Raw genomic sequence first — 12,358 nt, forward strand, 5'->3', positions numbered from 1 at the left:
TAAGAGATATATAAGAGATACATAAGAGATATATAAGAGATATATAGGAGATAAGAGATATATAAGAGATATATAAGAGATATATAAGAGATAAGAGATATATAAGAGATATATAAGAGATATATAGGAGATAAGAGATATATAAGAGATATATAAGAGATATATAAGAGATATATAAGAGATATATAAGAGATATATAAGAGATATATAGGAGATAAGAGATATATAAGAGATATATAAGAGATATATAAGAGATATATAAGAGATATATAAGAGATATATAAGAGATACATAAGAGATATATAAGAGATACATAAGAGATACATAAGAGATACATAAGAGATATATAAGAGATATAGAGATATATAAGATATATATAAGAGATACATAAGAGATATATAGAGATATATAAGAGATATATAAGAGATATATAAGAGATATAGGAGATATATAAGAGATATACAAGAGATATATAAGATATAAGAGATATATAAGAGATATATAAGAGATACATAAGAGATATATAAGAGATATATATAAGAGATACATAAGAGATATATAGGAGATATATAAGAGATATATAGGAGATATATAGGAGATATATAAGATATATAAGAGATAGAGATATATAAGAGATATATAAGAGATATAGAGATATATAAGAGATATATAAGAGATATATAAGAGATATATAAGAGATATATAAGCGATATAGGAGATATATAAGAGATATATAAGAGATATATAAGAGATACATAAGAGATATATAAGAGATAAGAGATACATAAGAGATATATAAGAGATAAGAGATACATAAGAGATATATAAGAGATATATAAGAGATACATAAGAGATATATAAGAGATATATAAGAGATATATAAGAGATACATAAGAGATACATAAGAGATATATAAGAGATATAAAAAAGATATATAAGAGATATATAAGAGATATATAAGAGATATATAAGAGATACATAAGAGATACATAAGAGATACATAAGAGATACATAAGAGATACATAAGAGATATATAAGAGATATATAAGAGATATATAAGAGATATATAAGAGATACATAAGAGATACATGAGAGATACATGAGAGATATAGGAGAGATATAGGAGAGATATAGGAGAGATATAGGAGAGATATAGGAGATATATAAGAGATATATAAGAGATACATAAGAGATACATAAGAGATACATAAGAGATACATAAGAGATACATGAGAGATACATGAGAGATACATGAGAGATATATGAGAGATATAGGAGAGATATAGGAGATATATAAGAGATATATAAGAGATACATAAGAGATACATAAGAGATACAAAAAAGATATATAAGAGATATATAAGAGATATATAAGAGATATATAAGAGATATAAAAAAGATACATAAGAGATACATAAGAGATATTTAAGAGATATATAAGAGATATAGGAGATATATAAGAGATACATAAGAGATATATAAGAGATATATAAGAGATATAAAAAAGATATATAAGAGATACATAAGAGATATATAAGAGATATAGAGATATATAAGAGATATATAAGAGATATATAAGAGATATATAAGAGATATATAAGCGATATAGGAGATATATAAGAGATATATAAGAGATACATAAGAGATACATAAGAGATATATAAGAGATACATAAGAGATACATAAGAGATACATAAGAGATACATAAGAGATACATAAGAGATATATAAGAGATATATAAGAGATATATAAGAGATATATAAGAGATATATAAGAGATATAGGAGATATATAAGAGATATATAAGAGATATATAAGAGATATATAAGCGATATAGGAGATATATAAGAGATATATAAGAGATATATAAGAGATACATAAGAGATACATAAGAGATACATAAGAGATACATAAGAGATACATAAGAGATATATAAGAGATAAGAGATATATAAGAGATATATAAGAGATATATAAGAGATACATAAGAGATATATAAGAGATATATAAGAGATATATAAGAGATATATAAGAGATATATAAGAGATAAATAAGAGATATATAAGAGATAAATAAGAGATATATAAGAGATAAGAGATATATAAGAGATAAGAGATATATAAGAGATATAAGAGATATATAAGAGATATATAAGAGATATATAAGAGATATAAAAAAGATACATAAGAGATATATAAGAGATATATAAGAGATAAATAAGAGATATATAAGAGATATATAAGAGATATAGGAGATATATAAGAGATACATAAGAGATATATAAGAGATATATAAGAGATATAAAAAAGATATATAAGAGATACATAAGAGATATATAAGAGATATAGAGATATATAAGAGATATATAAGAGATATATAAGAGATATATAAGAGATACATAAGAGATACATAAGAGATACATAAGAGATACATAAGAGATACATAAGAGATATATAAGAGATATAGGAGATATATAAGAGATATATAAGAGATATATAAGAGATATATAAGCGATATAGGAGATATATAAGAGATATATAAGAGATATATAAGAGATATATAAGCGATATAGGAGATATATAAGAAATATATAAGAGATATATAAGAGATACATAAGAGATATATAAGAGATACATAAGAGATACATAAGAGATACATAAGAGATATATAAGAGATAAGAGATATATAAGAGATATATAAGAGATATATAAGAGATAAATAAGAGATATATAAGAGATAAGAGATATATAAGAGATAAGAGATATATAAGAGATATAAGAGATATATAAGAGATATATAAGAGATATATAAGAGATATAAAAAAGATACATAAGAGATATATAAGAGATATATAAGAGATAAATAAGAGATATATAAGAGATATATAAGAGATATAGGAGATATATAAGAGATACATAAGAGATATATAAGAGATATATAAGAGATATAAAAAAGATATATAAGAGATACATAAGAGATATATAAGAGATATAGAGATATATAAGAGATATATAAGAGATATATAAGAGATATATAAGAGATATATAAGCGATATAGGAGATATATAAGAGATATATAAGAGATATATAAGAGATATATAAGAGATACATAAGAGATATATAAGAGATATATAAGAGATACATAAGAGATACATAAGAGATACATAAGAGATACATAAGAGATACATAAGAGATACATAAGAGATATATAAGAGATATATAAGAGATATATAAGAGATATATAAGAGATATAGGAGATATATAAGAGATATATAAGAGATATATAAGAGATACATAAGAGATATATAAGAGATACATAAGAGATACATAAGAGATACATAAGAGATACATAAGAGATATATAAGCGATATAGGAGATATATAAGAGATATATAAGAGATATATAAGAGATAAGAGATACATAAGAGATATATAAGAGATAAGAGATACATAAGAGATATATAAGAGATATATAAGAGATACATAAGAGATACATAAGAGATATATAAGAGATATATAAGAGATATATAAGAGATAAGAGATACATAAGAGATATATAAGAGATAAGAGATACATAAGAGATACATAAGAGATACATAAGAGATACATAAGAGATATATAAGAGATACATAAGAGATACATAAGAGATACATAAGAGATACATAAGAGATACATGAGAGATACAGGAGAGATATAGGAGAGATATAGGAGAGATATAGGAGAGATATAGGAGATACATAGGAGATACATAAGAGATACATGAGAGATACAGGAGAGATACATGAGAGATACATGAGAGATACAGGAGAGATACAGGAGAGATACAGGAGAGATACAGGAGAGATACAGGAGAGATACAGGAGAGATACAGGAGAGATACAGGAGAGATACATGAGAGATACATGAGAGATACATGAGAGATACATAAGAGATACATAAGAGATACATAAGAGATACATAAGAGATACATAAGAGATACATAAGAGATACATAAGAGATATATAAGAGATATATAAGAGATAAGAGATATATAAGAGATATATAAGAGATATATAAGAGATATATATATATATATATATAAGAGATATATAAGAGATACATAAGAGATATATAAGAGATATATAAGAGATATATAAGAGATATATAAGAGATAAATAAGAGATAAATAAGAGATATATAAGAGATATAAGAGATATATAAGAGATATATAAGAGATATATAAGAGATATATAAGAGATATATAAGAGATATATAAGAGATAAATAAGAGATAAATAAGAGATATATAAGAGATATAAGAGATATATAAGAGATATATAAGAGATATATAAGAGATATATAAGAGATATATAAGAGATATATAAGAGATATATAAGAGATATATAAGAGATATATAAGAGATACATAAGAGATATATAAGAGATATATAGGAGATAAGAGATATATAAGAGATATATAAGAGATATATAAGAGATAAGAGATATATAAGAGATATATAAGAGATATATAAGAGATATATAGGAGATAAGAGATATATAAGAGATATATAAGAGATATATAAGAGATATATAAGAGATATATAAGAGATATATAAGAGATATATAAGAGATATATAGGAGATAAGAGATATATAAGAGATATATAAGAGATATATAAGAGATATATAAGAGATATATAAGAGATATATAAGAGATACATTAGAAATATAGGAGATATATAAGAGATATATAAGAGATATAGAGATATATAAGATATATATAAGAGATACATAAGAGATATATAGAGATATATAAGAGATATATAAGAGATATATAAGAGATATATAAGAGATACATAAGAGATATATAAGAGATATATAAGAGATATATATATAAGAGATACATAAGAGATATATAGGAGATATATAAGAGATATATAGGAGATATATAGGAGATATATAAGATATATAAGAGATAGAGATATATAAGAGATATATAAGAGATATAGAGATATATAAGAGATATATAAGAGATATATAAGAGATATATAAGAGATATATAAGCGATATAGGAGATATATAAGAGATATATAAGAGATATATAAGAGATACATAAGAGATATATAAGAGATACATAAGAGATACATATGAGATACATAAGAGATACATAAGAGATATATAAGAGATATATAAGAGATATATAAGAGATATATAAGAGATATATAAGAGATATATATCTCTTATATATCTCCTATATCTCTTATATATATCTTATATATCTCTTATATATCTCTTATATATCTCTTATATATCTCTTATCTCTTATATATCTCTTATATATCTCTTATATATCTCCTATATCTCTTATATAAGAGATATATAAGAGATAAGAGATATATAAGAGATATAGGAGAGATATAGGAGAGATATAGGAGAGATATAGGAGAGATATAGGAGAGATACAGGAGAGATACAGGAGAGATACAGGAGAGATACAGGAGAGATACAGGAGAGATACAGGAGAGATACAGGAGAGATACAGGAGAGATACAGGAGAGATACATGAGAGATACATGAGAGATACATGAGAGATACATGAGAGATACATAAGAGATACATAAGAGATACATAAGAGATACATAAGAGATACATAAGAGATACATAAGAGATAAGAGATACATAAGAGATATATAAGAGATAAGAGATACATAAGAGATACATAAGAGATAAGAGATACATAAGAGATATATAAGAGATATATAAGAGATACATAAGAGATATATAAGAGATATATAAGAGATATATAAGAGATACATAAGAGATACATAAGAGATATATAAGAGATATAAAAAAGATATATAAGAGATATATAAGAGATATATAAGAGATATATAAGAGATACATAAGAGATACATAAGAGATACATAAGAGATATATAAGAGATATATAAGAGATAAGAGATATATAAGAGATATATAAGAGATATATAAGAGATATATATATATATAAGAGATATATAAGAGATATATAAGAGATATATAAGAGATATATAAGAGATATATAAGAGATACATGAGAGATACATGAGAGATACAGGAGAGATATAGGAGAGATATAGGAGAGATATAGGAGATATATAAGAGATACATAAGAGATACATAAGAGATACATAAGAGATACATAAGAGATACATAAGAGATACATAAGAGATATATGAGAGATATATGAGAGATATATGAGAGATATAGGAGAGATATAGGAGATATATAAGAGATACAAAAAAGATATATAAGAGATATATAAGAGATATATAAGAGATATATAAGAGATACAAAAAAGATACATAAGAGATATATAAGAGATATATAAGAGATATAGGAGATATATAAGAGATACATAAGAGATATATAAGAGATATATAAGAGATATAAAAAAGATATATAAGAGATACATAAGAGATATATAAGAGATATAGAGATATATAAGAGATATATAAGAGATATATAAGCGATATAGGAGATATATAAGAGATATATAAGAGATACATAAGAGATATATAAGAGATACATAAGAGATACATAAGAGATACATAAGAGATACATAAGAGATACATAAGAGATATATAAGAGATATATAAGAGATATAGGAGATATATAAGAGATATATAAGAGATATATAAGAGATATATAAGAGATATATAAGCGATATAGGAGATATATAAGAGATATATAAGAGATATATAAGAGATACATAAGAGATATATAAGAGATACATAAGAGATACATAAGAGATACATAAGAGATATATAAGAGATAAGAGATATATAAGAGATATATAAGAGATATATAAGAGATACATAAGAGATATATAAGAGATATATAAGAGATATATAAGAGATATATAAGAGATAAATAAGAGATATATAAGAGATAAATAAGAGATATATAAGAGATAAGAGATATATAAGAGATAAGAGATATATAAGAGATATAAGAGATATATAAGAGATATATAAGAGATATATAAGAGATATATAAGAGATATATAAGAGATATATAAGATATATATAAGAGATATATAAGAGATACATAAGAGATATATAAGAGATATATAGGAGATAAGAGATATATAAGAGATATATAAGAGATATATAAGAGATAAGAGATATATAAGAGATATATAAGAGATATATAAGAGATAAGAGATATATAAGAGATATATAAGAGATACATAAGAGATATATAAGCCATAAGAGATATATAAGAGATATATAAGACATATATAAGAGATATATAAGAGATATATAGGAGATAAGAGATATATAAGAGATATATAAGAGATATATAAGAGATATATAAGCGATATATAAGAGATATATAGGAGATAAGAGATATATAAGAGATATATAAGAGATATATAAGAGATATATAAGAGATATATAAGAGATACATTAGAAATATAGGAGATATATAAGAGATATATAAGAGATATAGAGATATATAAGATATATATAAGAGATATATATAAGAGATACATAAGAGATATATAGAGATATATAAGAGATATATAAGAGATATATAAGAGATATAGGAGATATATAAGAGATATACAAGAGATATATAAGATATAAGAGATATATAAGAGATATATAAGAGATACATAAGAGATATATAAGAGATATATATAAGAGATACATAAGAGATATATAGGAGATATATAAGAGATATATAGGAGATATATAGGAGATATATAAGATATATAAGAGATAGAGATATATAAGAGATATATAAGAGATATAGAGATATATAAGAGATATATAAGAGATATATAAGAGATATATAAGAGATATATAAGCGATATAGGAGATATATAAGAGATATATAAGAGATATATAAGAGATACATAAGAGATATATAAGAGATACATAAGAGATACATAAGAGATACATAAGAGATATATAAGAGATATATAAGAGATATATAAGAGATATATAAGAGATATATAAGAGATATATAAGAGATATATAAGAGATATATAAGAGATAAGAGATATATAAGAGATATAGGAGAGATATAGGAGAGATATAGGAGAGATATAGGAGAGATATAGGAGAGATATAGGAGAGATATAGGAGATACATAGGAGATACATAAGAGATACATAAGAGATACAGGAGAGATACAGGAGAGATACAGGAGATACATAGGAGATACATAAGAGATACATAAGAGATACATAAGAGATACATAAGAGATACATAAGAGATATATAAGCGATATAGGAGATATATAAGAGATATATAAGAGATATATAAGAGATACATAAGAGATATATAAGAGATACATAAGAGATACATAAGAGATACATAAGAGATATATAAGAGATAAGAGATATATAAGAGATATATAAGAGATATATAAGAGATACATAAGAGATACATAAGAGATATATAAGAGATATATAAGAGATATATAAGAGATATATAAGAGATATATAAGAGATAAATAAGAGATAAATAAGAGATATATAAGAGATATAAGAGATATATAAGAGATATATAAGAGATATATAAGAGATATATAAGAGATATATAAGAGATATATAAGAGATACATAAGAGATATATAAGAGATATATAGGAGATAAGAGATATATAAGAGATATATAAGAGATATATAAGAGATAAGAGATATATAAGAGATATATAAGAGATATATAGGAGATAAGAGATATATAAGAGATATATAAGAGATATATAAGAGATAAGAGATATATAAGAGATATATAAGAGATATATAAGAGATATATAAGAGATATATAAGAGATATATAGGAGATATATAGGAGATAAGAGATATATAAGAGATATATAAGAGATATATAAGAGATATATAAGAGATATATAAGAGATATATAAGAGATACATAAGAGATATATAAGAGATACATAAGAGATACATAAGAGATATATAAGAGATATAGAGATATATAAGATATATATAAGAGATACATAAGAGATATATAAGAGATATATAAGAGATATATAAGAGATATAGGAGATATATAAGAGATATACAAGAGATATATAAGATATAAGAGATATATAAGAGATATATAAGAGATACATAAGAGATATATAAGAGATATATATAAGAGATACATAAGAGATATATAGGAGATATATAAGAGATATATAGGAGATATATAGGAGATATATAAGATATATAAGAGATAGAGATATATAAGAGATATATAAGAGATATAGAGATATATAAGAGATATATAAGAGATATATAAGAGATATATAAGAGATATATAAGCGATATAGGAGATATATAAGAGATATATAAGAGATATATAAGAGATACATAAGAGATATATAAGAGATACATAAGAGATACATAAGAGATACATAAGAGATACATAAGAGATATAGGAGATACATAGGAGATACATAGGAGATACAGAAGAGATACAGGAGAGATACAGGAGAGATACAGGAGAGATACAGGAGAGATACAGGAGAGATACAGGAGAGATACAGGAGAGATACAGGAGAGATACAGGAGAGATACAGGAGAGATACATGAGAGATACATGAGAGATACATAAGAGATACATAAGAGATACATAAGAGATACATAAGAGATATATAAGAGATACATAAGAGATACATAAGAGATACATAAGAGATAAGAGATACATAAGAGATATATAAGAGATAAGAGATACATAAGAGATATATAAGAGATAAGAGATACATAAGAGATAAGAGATACATAAGAGATATATAAGAGATATATAAGAGATATATAAGAGATACATAAGAGATACATAAGAGATATATAAGAGATATAAAAAAGATATATAAGAGATATATAAGAGATATATAAGAGATATATAAGAGATATATAAGAGATACATAAGAGATACATAAGAGATACATAAGAGATATATAAGAGATATATAAGAGATAAGAGATATATAAGAGATATATAAGAGATATATAAGAGATATATATATATATAAGAGATATATAAGAGATATATAAGAGATATATAAGAGATATATAAGAGATATATAAGAGATATATAAGAGATACATGAGAGATACATGAGAGATACAGGAGAGATATAGGAGAGATATAGGAGAGATATAGGAGATATATAAGAGATATATAAGAGATACATAAGAGATACATAAGAGATACATAAGAGATACATAAGAGATACATAAGAGATACATAAGAGATATATGAGAGATATATGAGAGATATATGAGAGATATAGGAGAGATATAGGAGATATATAAGAGATACAAAAAAGATATATAAGAGATATATAAGAGATATATAAGAGATATATAAGAGATATAAAAAAGATACATAAGAGATATATAAGAGATATAGGAGATATATAAGAGATACATAAGAGATATATAAGAGATATATAAGAGATATAAAAAAGATATATAAGAGATACATAAGAGATATATAAGATATATAAGAGACATATAAGAGATATATAAGAGATATATAAGAGATATATAAGCGATATAGGAGATATATAAGAGATATATAAGAGATATATAAGAGATACATAAGAGATATATAAGAGATAAGAGATATATAAGAGATATATAAGAGATATATATGAGATACATAAGAGATATATAAGAGATATATAAGAGATATATAAGAGATATATAAGAGATATATAAGAGATAAATAAGAGATATATAAGAGATACATAAGAGATATATAAGAGATAAGAGATATATAAGAGATAAGAGATATATAAGAGATATAAGAGATATATAAGAGATATATAAGAGATATATAAGAGATATATAAGAGATACATAAGAGATACATAAGAGATACATAAGAGATACATAAGAGATATATAAGAGATATATAAGAGATACATAAGAGATACATGAGAGATACATGAGAGATATAGGAGAGATATAGGAGAGATATAGGAGATATATAAGAGATATATAAGAGATACATAAGAGATACATAAGAGATACAAAAAAGATATATAAGAGATATATAAGAGATATATAAGAGATATATAAGAGATATAAAAAAGATACATAAGAGATACATAAGAGATATATAAGAGATATATAAGAGATATAGGAGATATATAAGAGATACATAAGAGATATATAAGAGATATATAAGAGATATAAAAAAGATATATAAGAGATACATAAGAGATATATAAGAGATATAGAGATATATAAGAGATATATAAGAGATATATAAGAGATATATAAGCGATATAGGAGATATATAAGAGATATATAAGAGATACATAAGAGATACATAAGAGATATATAAGAGATACATAAGAGATACATAAGAGATACATAAGAGATACATAAGAGATGCATAAGAGATATATAAGAGATATATAAGAGATATATAAGAGATATATAAGAGATATAGGAGATATATAAGAGATATATAAGAGATATATAAGAGATATATAAGCGATATAGGAGATATATAAGAGATATATAAGAGATATATAAGAGATACATAAGAGATATATAAGAGATACATAAGAGATACATAAGAGATACATAAGAGATATATAAGAGATAAGAGATATATAAGAGATATATAAGAGATATATAAGAGATACATAAGAGATATATAAGAGATATATAAGAGATATATAAGAGATATATAAGAGATAAATAAGAGATATATAAGAGATAAATAAGAGATATATAAGAGATAAGAGATATATAAGAGATAAGAGATATATAAGAGATATAAAAAAGATACATAAGAGATATATAAGAGATATATAAGAGATAAATAAGAGATATATAAGAGATATATAAGAGATATAGGAGATATATAAGAGATACATAAGAGATATATAAGAGATATATAAGAGATATAAAAAAGATATATAAGAGATACATAAGAGATATATAAGAGATATAGAGATATATAAGAGATATATAAGAGATATATAAGAGATATATAAGAGATATATAAGCGATATAGGAGATATATAAGAGATATATAAGAGATATATATCTCTTATGTATCTCTTATGTATCTCTTATATATCTCTTATATATCTCTTATATATCTCCTATATCGCTTATATATCTCTCATATATCTCTCATATATCTCTCATATATCTCTTATGTATCTCTTATGTATCTCTTATATGAGAGATATATGAGAGATATATGAGAGATATAGGAGAGATATAGGAGATATATAAGAGATATATAAGAGATACATAAGAGATACATAAGAGATACAAAAAAGATATATAAGAGATATATAAGAGATATATAAGAGATATATAAGAGATATAAAAAAGATACATAAGAGATATATAAGAGATATATAAG

This window comes from Crinia signifera, chromosome 12 (genome assembly GCF_055691185.1).
Source record: "Crinia signifera chromosome 12, ASM5569118v1, whole genome shotgun sequence".
Classification (NCBI taxonomy): Eukaryota; Metazoa; Chordata; class Amphibia; order Anura; family Myobatrachidae; genus Crinia; species Crinia signifera.